Below are 12,429 nucleotides of genomic sequence, written 5' to 3' on the forward strand. Positions count from 1 at the left end.
TTTGAGGATGAACTCTACTTCTCGGATGAAGTATGCCAGTGCCCCCACGGAACTTTTAAAAGTTTCTTATTGAACTTAGTTCTTTCTTTGCAAAAAAACAACAAAAAATAACTATTATTTTTGTGTCAGATTTATGTAGCCCCACATTTTTTTTATTGGTCATACATATATTGCCGGATAGCAGTTGGACCAGTGTGCATTGAAGAAGCCGCCACAAGTTCTTCATGACATTGGTGACAATGTCTGCCCCCTTGCATTCTTTTTGCCTAATGCCTATCCCTTTTTGCATCACTTAGTATTGGAAGGGCAGCCCCATAAAATCATTTAATATGTACAGGATGGCCTGCCAATACCAAATTCCAATGTGTTGCCTGCATCAAAGATGATTGAATACCAAATACCTGAAATACCTGTACTTGGTGTAGATGAGGTAACTTCAACAATTGCAACAGTGAATGACTGATTGCTAGAGTGAATATTTAAATTGGTTGATGATTCATGTTTTGGCAGACACTCAGGGAGGGTGTGTGTTGAACTAGTCAGCAATATGGGAAATCTATTGAGATGATTATTGATTTGCATTGTTTGGGGCTTGAGTGATGGGCACTTATATTTTTTCCCTGTAAGTGAGGATCAGCCCTTTCACACTTAGCCAGATTTTATTAATTGCAGAGGTGTTCTCCTTTTTTTCTGGTTCTTCAGACAACAGAACAGTCACTTTAGTTATCAAGGAAAAACCTGTGCAAAATACTGCAACTCTACATCTATCTTGCATAGATCCTCGCGAATACTGATGATTATGATGACTGGTCTGGTGTGGGGTTACTTAGAGTCACTCAGGACTGGAGGAGTGTCAGGGAAGAACTCAATGCCAATACTGCTCAATAATTTATCTTGTTTCACTGAATAATGTAAAAACAATTATCCTGCAAATACCTCTTTTTCAGCCTGAATTAATCCTCAAAGAATTTTATTTTTTGTTTTTCACTTTGTCAAAGCATCATCTTTTTCAAAAAATGTTTTTACATGCTAAATGTGAATATGTACAAAGAATATATGAAATGAATTCTTTGTACATATTCACATTTAGCATGAAAAGATAGGGGCTCCCTTTGTATATAAGATGTTTATAATTGTCTGATGTAAAAACATTTTTTGAAAAATATGATGCTTTGATAAAATGAAAAACAAAAATAAAATTCTTTGAGGATTAATTCAGGACTGAAAAATAGGTCTTTGCAGGATAATAGTTTTTTCATTATTCAGCCAAACAAGATAAATTATTGAGCAGTATTGGCATTTTGTTTTGTTGATCATTATAGTGGCGTGGCCTTACTGCGCTGAAGCCAAACCCTTGTTGTTTAATGGCAGGGAAGAACTCAGGGCACGATTGGGAGCTGCAGGACTACCTCATCAACAGCAAGAAGCTAGAAGGTATTGAGTATTGACTTCAGTTTAAAGGTAAACCAAGAGTCTGAAGGTCTAGTACTACTCAGCTACTTGGAATAGAGAGAGGTGGGTTAGTGAAATGCTGCTCTGAGAATGAATCTCTGAGTCCCCCTCTTGTTTTTTTGCTCTGTCTCTGAGACTTCTTATCTTGATGCTCTCCTCATGAAGCTTACCTTCCTACTGTCCTTCTCCTTGACTCTAAAATTCAGTTTCTCTTTTACAATGTGCAGGCCTTCTTCTAGTCTCCTTCACGAACGAAAGGTGAAAGCTAGCTGAGCTCAACAAGACTCCTGCTTACCTAGGCGACCAGTGCAGCGAGGCCACAAAGAGTAGACATTCCCAAGGAGAATGCAGACACACCACCCAATTTTGCAATACAGTATCATTTTTCTTTTAACAATCATATTAACTAAGGCAAGTGGGTTGATGGGTTCACTCCCTAACCTAGAAGACAGAACGTTTAGATATATGGTAAATTGGGTCTGGGGCAGAAGGACTGGGTGCAATGCATGTATCTGTACTCTGTTATACTCATTTTTTTGCTTCCTTCTAACAGTAGATTGATGGCGAATGATGTGTTGGCTCATATTGCCAAGATGAATGTTGGCCTTGTGTTGTGATATTTGTCTTTTACAAACCTTTTTATACATATCCCATTACCCATCCATTCATCAAACCCCTAACCCTCTTCCCCCGAGATGTGTGATTTATTGAGGTGTGACCTAAATTACACCATCAATGGATCATATACCTAGTGGGGTGGATGTGGTGAAAGCAACAGCAACTTACTGGGAATCTACGAAGCAGTAGTCCACACCAGCCCATTACCAACTCACGTATTAAAAATGATCAATAGTTATTGAGATATGGAATGAAGAACATCAGTCATCAGCATCATCATCATCATTAAGACCTTGTGTTGCCTAACCATAAACTCCTAACCTAAGCTTGTCGACTCCAGACTTTGAGTCCATTTTTGATAACTTATGAATTTCACAAATAATACTGCTAGCTCCACATTGACCAAAACTTACTAGTTTTGCTATTTTGTCTATTTTAGCTCAGTCAGGAATTCTCATTGTGTCATTATCATCACGTAGTACTCCGGTGATGTCAATTGTTTGTAAATCTTTGAGAAATATATAATCCACTTACTCAGTCACTCTACTTCCACGTAGTTGCTTATGATGGATAATCATCAATCAATAATTCAGATCAACCCTATAGTTGGAGCACACCTAGGTGGAACTGAAACCTCGCATGTGAAGTGAGATGATGCCTCCTCTGTTATTGTTGCATATCTATTCAGATAAGATAACTAGTATGGAAATAATTTAACTTAGTAAGAAATAAATTAACTGCTACTGTTTTTTTATTCAGATAGTTCAGACCCTTGATGCAATAAAGCCTAGGTCACCTCATCATGGCAGCATTCCCCATAATGGTCAAGATAGTCTCAAGTTACAAGCATATCAACATGTTCTCTGAAACTACTTGAAGGCAGCAATGCAAAGTAAAGTAAAATAAACTACTTCAGACATACATTTAGATTATGAAAAATAGTTCCCCCCTTTATTTATATACAAAGCAAACCACCCTCTCCACCCAAACAAAATTCCCACCCTTCTCCCAAACAAAACTGACCCAAGCCCCAAAACTCAAAATGTTCAAAGAAAGTCTCTCGAGTCTCACCCCAACTCCCTTCCCACCCTCTCCACCCAGCCCCACAAACAACAAATCCCTGTCACCAAAACAAAATATTTAAAAAGGGTTTAAAGAGAGCATTATGGACGTCGGTACGGAGCTAGTCCATGCACTGCTCCGTCGAGGTGAGCCGGACCTCGATAGTGTCCAGCCACTGCAGGATGTGATGCAGCAATGGCTTGTTGCCATTCAGGCGGCGGATGGCAGCAGTTGGCTGGTGGCGGCACCGGCGATGGGATATGCTGGGAGGTTGAAGGGATCGGCTGCACTGGGGTCTGGGAGCTGTTCATTGATTTCCTCCTCTTCCTCTTCCAGGACCTTAACCGCTGGTGTTCCTGCTGGATTACGCCAGTCCCTGCTGCTGCAAAAGGCCCACTCTCTCCTGCCCGTTAGATGGTCCGACCGGACCAGCAGGAGCAGTTATATTGAGAAAATCAAAAAAGGCAAAATGCGAATAATGCTCTGTACAAACAATCGTTTTAAGTAACAGAGTGGCAGAGTAGCAGTACATTGCTCGTCCCCTAGGGGTATGATTAAGAGAATCACAAGATCTATTTATGTTTTATTTCACCCAGACATGTTGCCAAACATAGAAAAGCAGTGGCTGTGTGGCAGTAAAGTAACAGGCAGACTGTCAGAGAATAACATCACAGGATTAAAAAAATAGTGATTGATAATTTTTTTCTTCTAAAAGCTTTTCAAGTAACTATTTACAGAGTCAGACACTATGAGTTAAAAAATAAATGGCCTCTCATTGATGAGTACGGCATTATGCACTATTATGAAGCACAAGTTGTGTGTGGCTCTAAAATAATGAAACAATGCTCATTGCTAGGCAGCATCTCTGCTAGTTTGCTACTGGCTGCAGCTGTCGTTGACAATTACCTATTTTTATTTCCAATAGCTCTGCTCTTCGACAAATGCATTTCTCTCTTTACCCTGACTCTAAAGAGGCTGATGAATAATAAATAAGATTCTACATCAGTCAGACACCTCATGTATGAAATGAAGCTATTAATACATTCCATTCGGGAAGCAGCATTTACAACGATGTCGGTATAACGCAGTATCATTACTACACGGTCAGTACAACGACCATGTTGTTATCACGCATACCATTACAATCAAGTCATTACAACGACTTGCTGCAGGTGGCTTTAGGTGCTGGATTTTAAATCTAACACCTTCCCTACTGTTGCATAGACTGGAGTTGGAATAGTAAATTATACTATTCCAAACTCCAGCGCCCCCTACAGCAAGTCATTGTAATGACTTGCATTGTAATGGTACGCGTGGTAACAACGAGGTTGTTGCACTGACCGTGTTGTAAAAGCATGCAAAGTAAAGTCATATATTATATTATCCTGTACACCATAAGTAGACGCTGAGGAAAATTAATCTAATGGACTGCACTACAGGTAAAGAAACAGATTATATAGATATTATTAGGCACATTCGTCACTGTTTATCCCATATGCCAAACTTGATATCAAATCATGCCCTTGCTCCCACTTTACTCTGGCCTTGCCCACCACCATTTTTTCCAGCAAAGTAATTTGCTGGGAAAGAACCAAGGAAAGGAACATTGATTTTCTCTACTGCAGGGGTTAGGGTAGAGGGATTAGACAGGGAGGGTATAGCTTTTTTTTTTATATAATGGAGGGGCCACTACTGATCATCAATTCATCGTCTTTGGCTTGTTCAGGCACTGTTCAATTTAAAAGGGAAAAATCTGAACAAGTGTAAATTAATCTGTTGTGGTAAACCATGATATATGTTCTGGAATCACTTCACATGGGTATCGCATGATTAAATGTGGCACATGCCAAATTTTGGCCCACCCATCCTTTCACTCATATAGCATTTCCTTTCTTTTAAGTTACTGTCTGTTCTTTCATGTCTTCTTCAAGCCATCAAAGCCATCAAAGCTCATTATGGGAGATTTTGCTACATTGCAGATAGAAGAGTCCATAATAACTCAACCATTGCTGTGGCTGGTAAATCTGGGAGGTTCACGAGCGACGTCATGGCAATAGATAGTGAGCATAGTGAGTGCCAAAAATATGTGACTTACCAGTGCCTGTCCCTGCTGCCCCTTCTCCACCTGCTACTGAGCCGTTGAGTCTCCTTCTTCAGTGACATTGGGCTAGGGTTCAAAGTCTACAGCTAAGCACTTTGCTAAAAAAGGGTCAGTTTTCACTGTAAAAATGTTGTGTATCTACGTTGCGTTTTGGGCCATTTCCTGTTGCAGGCACTAGGCCTACCCACACAATTGAGGAACCATTTTTATCGGAAGACTTTGGGGAATGTGGGGTGGGTGGAATTTTGTGGATCCACGCATATTCTAGAACTTTCCATCACAGGAATGTGAGGAAAATGTGTTTTTTGTTTACAAAGTTTGAGGTTTGCAGGGGATTCTGGGTAACAACCTGGTGAGAGCAACACAAGTCACCCCCTCCTGGATCCCCTGGGTATCTAGTTGTAAAAAATGTATAGGTTTACTCGGTTTCCCTAGGTGCCAGCAGAGCTAGAGTTCAAAATCCACAGCTAGGCACTTTACAGAAAAAGGGTCCGTAATCACTGTAAAAATGTGGTGTGGTCACGTTGCGTTTAGGGCCATTTCCTGCCACAGGCACTACGTCTACCCACACAAGTGAGGTACCATTGTTATCGGAAGACTTTGGGGTATGAGGGTGAATAAAATGTTGTGGACACACACAGATTACAGAACTTTCTGTCACAGAAATCTGAGGAAAACGTGTTTTTTTTTTTTTTACAAAGTTTGAGGTTTGCAAGGGATTTTGGGTAACAGAACCCGATGAGAGCCACACAAGTCACCCCTTCCTAAATTCCTCTGCGTGTCTAGTTTAAAAAAATGTATAGGTTTACTAGGTTTCCCTACGTGCCGGCAGAGCTATGGTTCAAAAACTACAGCTAGGCACTCTGCAAAAAAAAGGGTCAGTTTCCACTGTAAAAATGTGGTGTGTCTACGTTGCATTTTGGGCTGTTTCCTGTCGCAGGCACGAGGCCTACCCACATATTTTTATCGGAGCAACTGTTATTATCTATTGACTTCCTATGCAATTCTGCCTTCCTAATGTAAGACAATGTGCAAAAAAGAAGTCACATTTAAAAATGTCCTTAAATTCACAGGCTAGCATGGGTAACCAGAATTTCGGAAATAGCTACTGTTTCTAAACTATTTTGTTCCCATTTCGGAAATACATAGTTGTCTTTGATACCTATGCTTCACTCTTTATATTTTACCAAATTAATTTCAATATACCAGGTACACAATGAAAAACCACTGCAAGACGCTGCTCAGTGATTGACTCAATCCTAAACTCAATCCCGGCAAGACGGAGCTAGTCCTAACAGGGAATAGCCACAAGTACTGGGGCCCACACTACTGGCCCATGGAGCTAGGATCCCCGCCCACCCCCTCCACCTCAGCCAAAACTATTGGTGTCACCCTAAATACTGATCTCTCACTAAAGACGCAGGTTGGACTGGTGATCTCAAAATGCTTCTTTCAGCTGCGAAAGATGAGAAAGATCTGCCGATTACTTAGGCAGGAAGCCTTGAAACAGGTTGTAATTGCCAATGTATTGTCTCACCTGGACTATGCTAACTCAGTATACCTGGCCATGCCACTGTTCCTTATTAAGCGGCTGCAGATGGTCCAGAACAAGGCAGCCAGACTGATCCTTCAACAACGTAGGTTGCAACAAGCATCGCCTCTACTAAGGAAACTGCAATGGCTCTCCATTACTCAAAGATGCGTTTTTAAAATCGGCTGCCTGATTTTTAAATCCTTGCACGGTCAAAGCCCTAAATTCATAAACAATCTGATACTAAGGTACACCCCTCACGCAGCCTTTTAAAACAAAATTCCATTAATTCTACGTCATTAGTTTTGCCCCCCAGACCGTTGATATTCCACGAACAGGCTCTCAGAGTCGGTTTTCACGCTTCCGCCATCCTTGCTACTGATATGTTTCGTGTTGGGGCTAGGATTGACCGTCCCTCTTTGGACCCCCCTAGCTGGCCTTGATGTGTTATGCGGAGGTTGGCCCATCCCCCCTTGTTCATGTCTGTGCCCCCGACGGCCCCCCGGAGAAGTCCACCTTCTGCTTTTGGTCTTTCTTCCGCAGATATTGATAAAGGGCCCGGATATCTTTCTGGCGCCACTGGCCTAATTTCAATTCCCCAGTTGGCGAACTCTTCTCTGTATTGCCAGACTTCTTTGGCTATTTCGGGGTCGTTCCATGTGGCCACTGTCATTTCTTTCCCGTTTGAGTTAGGAATTATTCTGAATTCGATGCTTTCTATGTGATTTGTATTCACATGCTTTAGCGTCTCGAACAAGTTAATGAGTTTTAATATGGCACTCCGATTTAAGATATCATGGTTTCCCCTTGAATTGTAATGTGGTATTATTTCCAGCGTGATTGAGCCCACCGGATAGCTTGCGTCTTGCCTCTCATTGTGCTTTAAAGGGCAGGTTTGGTTGTTGGATTTTACTGGTCTGGCTCGGGTGCCCTGCTTTGAGTCGATCAGCTCAGTTTCCGGCGTATTTTCAACGACCGCCTGCTGAGGTCTTAGGCCCACCGGAACATGTGAAGTCAGTCTCTGTTGTTGCTCGGTTGATGGGAGATTATTTTTATTTTTAAGCGCCGGCTCAATATCACAAATCGTCTGCTGTGGTTTTTGGCCCACCGGGGCTAGTGGAGTAAGTCTCTGTTGTTGCCCCAATGCTGGGGAGTAGTCTTTTGGGACCTGTACCATTTTCGGGAAATAATGCAAAATGTTTTTCTGTGCTACCTGCAGCTTCTGTGGGGGAGAGCCAACCACTGATTGCCTAGTTATTTGAGCTTGTATTGAATTTAAGGTATTTGAATTCTTTGTTTCGGCTGTTGCATTAACTTCCTGGTGCGGAGTCACTAGAGGGGCCGCCTGCCAACAGTCCACATTCTCTTCCTGTTCCGCATTAAGCATGTCCTTATTGCTCGTTCCTTGCGATGACGTTCTTATAATTAAGGTTGGCTTGATGGATCTAGTAGCATATTTTTTCCCCTGTGCCTTGTTATGTCTTGCTTTCCTTAGTCTCTTACGTTCACGTTTTGTCAGCGGCATGTTTTGTTTTATTTTCCCCTTTGATGTTGTCCCCGGTTCTTCTCTGGGCGGATTTTCCAATTCAACCATAGATCTATTTGTTTGGTGCCCATTTATTTGCGATGGCCTGGGAACTTCTTTTCCTGGGTGAGCTAGGATCGGAATATCTTTTTGATGTAGTATGATGGCTTCAGTAGTTGTAGTCTGTTTGACTGAGACAGAGGAACAGGGTGGTAGGCTACCTTCTATTTCATCCGCCCTCAGATCCTCCCTAGATATAATGGCATTGCTGATTGAGCTTGTCAAGTTTCCGGGCGAGCTTTCAATCCCTGGAATGTGGGCATTGTTTGGTTTGCTTTGTATCTCTGCCAGGATGTCAGTTAAGATGACGGTAAGACTTTAAGCTGATTCATTGTTATCAGAGCACTGACATTCATGATAGGTTGTGCGCGGGTCTTTCTGGACTCGTTCGATAAAGGAATTTAACTCGAGAATCTTATTGTCGATGCCCACGACATGTGAGGCCAAAATTTGCAAGATATCTATCTGTAATTCCAGCTTTTCTGAGTGTTGGAGTAAGGCTGCTGATATAGTTTCCATCATATTTATGAACGGTGGCCACAGCTGTGCGTGCACTGGTAGTCTGTTATCTGCTTGATATCTAAGGTCTTGGGGAGTACTCCGAGCATTGCCCCTAACTTGGCCCTTGCTGAAGCCGGAGCTTGTGGATCTCGAAAGTCTGGTGGTACTCGTGCATCTCCTCCTGGACCCATATCTGGGATGATACTTTGGCTTGCCATTCTATGCCTTGTATTGAAGCCCTTTGGTGAAGTTATTGGTGAGATCAGCCCACCTCCTGCTTCTGTCCACCCCCACGTGCAAGCAGAAATGTCAAGGATGCTTCAGATTTGCCTCTCTTGCCCTGAGATTGTGGAATACTTTTCCCCTGCAGATTCGGTCATGCACGGACCTTCTGAGCTTCAGGAAGTCCTTAAAAACCTGGTTATTTGTACAGGCCTTCACAACACCACAAAATATCCAGGGGTCTCTCAAAACCTGACCCTTTCTGTGGAGGACCCTCTGGACATGTGTCACCGCAGGAGAACTACAACAATCAATTACAGAAAAGAAAGACCCGTTTGAGCAGTCGGATTCCCATCATTAACCAAAGTGATCAGTATCATTATCTGGGTATCCTTCCTACCATCCACTTGACCTCCTGATCATAGAGGAATTTCCAGTGGATGAACTTAGATGGGTCATATAGGAGGAATAAAGAAGCAAGAAGAAACAAAGTTCTCAATGCACAGATGTGATCATCAAAGATGTGTGGGAATGATGGGTGCAGTGCAGTGATGTGAAAGTGTAGGATAAAAAAGGATTTGCAAGGAAGAAAAAACTTTTATTCGGATATCCATTGTAATCCTTAATTAAAAACAGTGCAAAAAGCAGTTTGCAAACATAACTGCTTGTACATGAGGTCGACATGTTTCAGCCTTCAGGACCATTAGACCCTGGTTTTCTTCAGGACCTCTCTGAAATTCTCATTGCTACTGCATTTAAAACATACATGAATGAATCAAGATGAAAAAAAGAAAATAAAAAGAAGAAGAAGGGTTAGAATCAATACAACCTTCTATACCAGTTTCCAATCCTTTGTATCGACAGTATGGTATCTGTAGGAAATCCGACTAAACAATTGTAGTACTCAGACTGAAACACACACACAGAGTCCACAGAATGGCTGCATACATTGAGGTATATCATTTGTCATACCCAACGAGTTAACTAACTCAATAAAGTATATTATTATTATGTGCTCACCCGTCTTATACGAGTACTAGACCTCACCTCGCCCAGTACCAACTCAGGTCAAAGAGGACCCGCTTTGGGGAAACAGGGAGAGGGAAGAGGTAAAAATCACAACACTCTGTGTCTATCCTCATTACCAAATCCCCCATATATCTAACCTTTGATATCCCCACAATAGTGTTTTTACTTATTATTCAGAAAACAATATGCAAATATAAGGTATAGACATCTCCAACAAACTTGATGGATGCAGAATAATGCCATGCAGCACAGTGTGAATCGTTAGCTGGAAACGGAGGCAAAAAAAGACCACCTGAAAGCTAGCCCTTTCTATAGCAAGACTTCCCACGTGATAGCAGGTCAAATGTTATGCATGTGTGGTTCTAAGACATCTGGCAGGCGTGCTCTGCAAAACTAGAAAGTGCTGCGCCTCTCCTGTGTAAAGTATCATAGAAAGCTCAAACATAACACAAGTTATCCATGTGTCTTACTCAGTCCAAAGCTGAATGAAGGGGCTGTGGTATGTGGTCAGATGAATGCTTTACTGAGGCTCAAGCGGCACTTAGACTTCCAGGATACACCGATCTCTGGTGAAGCAATAAAACAGGAACCTGTGCCCATAATGAGACCAAAACACACATATGCAGCAAAACAAACCTTACCTGTCTGTCATTACCTCTGGCTCGACCCGATATGGATTTGGAGGTGACAGACAGGAAAAACGTTCCGTATTTATATAGTCACACATCCCACAGGTGAGTTCAATCAGGAAAACTGGCGCACACAACATCGACCTTACCCAGGACTACAGAGTGACATCGCGCGATCCGGAACCTGTAGTTTACTGAAGTGAAACTAGCTATGGAAAAACGACCACTACAGTGCCAGCTGCACTCTTCGTGCAAGGTTTACCTGCTACTAACCTGAGACTACTTTAGTATTCTACCCCGAAGTGTTAATATGTTATGTTGCGATTTGACCGGCATGCATCGACGTGCTATATTTATAAGTTCATGCAGCCCAGAGGTGAATTTTTTCAGGAAGCTGGCGCACGCAACACATACATCCCTCTGAACTACCGAGTGATGTCGCGTGACCTGGAACCTATAGTTTAATGGGGTCGAACTGCCTATGAGCAAAACTTCAAAAGAACTTTAAAAACCGGACAAATGACCCTTTTGATGGAAATTGCGATCTTGCGCAGATTCCGCTGTTAGTGTCCCGAGCCTATCTTTACATTCTTCCTTACAGCACTAATATACAATGTCTAGTGTGAACGGTGCGATGTAACTCGTGCCAAACACGATCGTGTAGAACTACCACTTGCCATATCACCCTGGGACATGTAATTGAGTCAAGTGGGCAAGGTGGTGGGGAGAGTAGTAATTGAGCGTTTACAGCAGTGGGCTGATGATGGTGGGATCCTCCCTGACCTCCAGTTCGGGTTCCGGGAGGGTTTTGGGATGACCGAGCAAGCCCTAAATTTATCAATGTTGATGGGTAAATACGTCTGTGCAAAGCAGGGCAGGTTATACATGGTGTATGTTGACCTGTCCGCTGCTTTTGATTGTGTTTGCCATGCGAAATTGTGGTCCGTTCTGTTATTAATGGGCCTTGATGTTCCTCTGATTGATTTCTTGAGGGAATTATATTCGAATGCCTCCGCGAGGGTACGTTTTGACGTAAAAGGCGAGTTGTCTGCGTCGTTCAGAGTAGAGCGCGGCGTTCGGGAGGGTTGTGTCTTGGCCCCCTTTCTATTTTCACTTCATTCAAATGGTTTGGAGGTGGCAATGTTGAGGGGGGGTCAGGATCTACCACAAGTAAGAAAGCACCCGATCCCCGCTCTGCTCCATGCGGACGACACTGAAATACTGGCCCGCACCCCACGAGAACTACAGAAGGCCTTGGATAGGTATGCTGACTTCATGGGGAACCTTGATCTACGAATAAATGAAAAAAAGACTTATGTAATGGCAGCAGGTTTAGGGAAAAAAGGGGGTAAAGATATATTCCTTAATAAAGAAAAATTCAAAATTACTGGCCAATACCCCTACTTAGGCATCATAATTGATGATAGAATGAATTGGAAACCCGCAACCGAGGCCAGGAAACACCATCTAATGCGAGCAATTGCTGCACTCATAAGTTTTTCACAGAAGCTGGGAAAAAGGCCACCCGTAGAACTGTTACATATCTATAGAGCTAAATGCCAGACGATAGCCCTGTACGGGGCTGGACTGTGGGGGCATGCCAACACTAGTCCCTTACAAGTGGCGGAGAACACTTTTTTAAGGTTTTTAATAGCGGCACCTAAATGCGTTTCTACGTTTGCGTGTCACACGGAATTGG

Source organism: Lissotriton helveticus, chromosome 4_1, assembly GCF_964261635.1.
Source record: "Lissotriton helveticus chromosome 4_1, aLisHel1.1, whole genome shotgun sequence".
In the NCBI taxonomy this organism is placed as follows: Eukaryota; Metazoa; Chordata; class Amphibia; order Caudata; family Salamandridae; genus Lissotriton; species Lissotriton helveticus.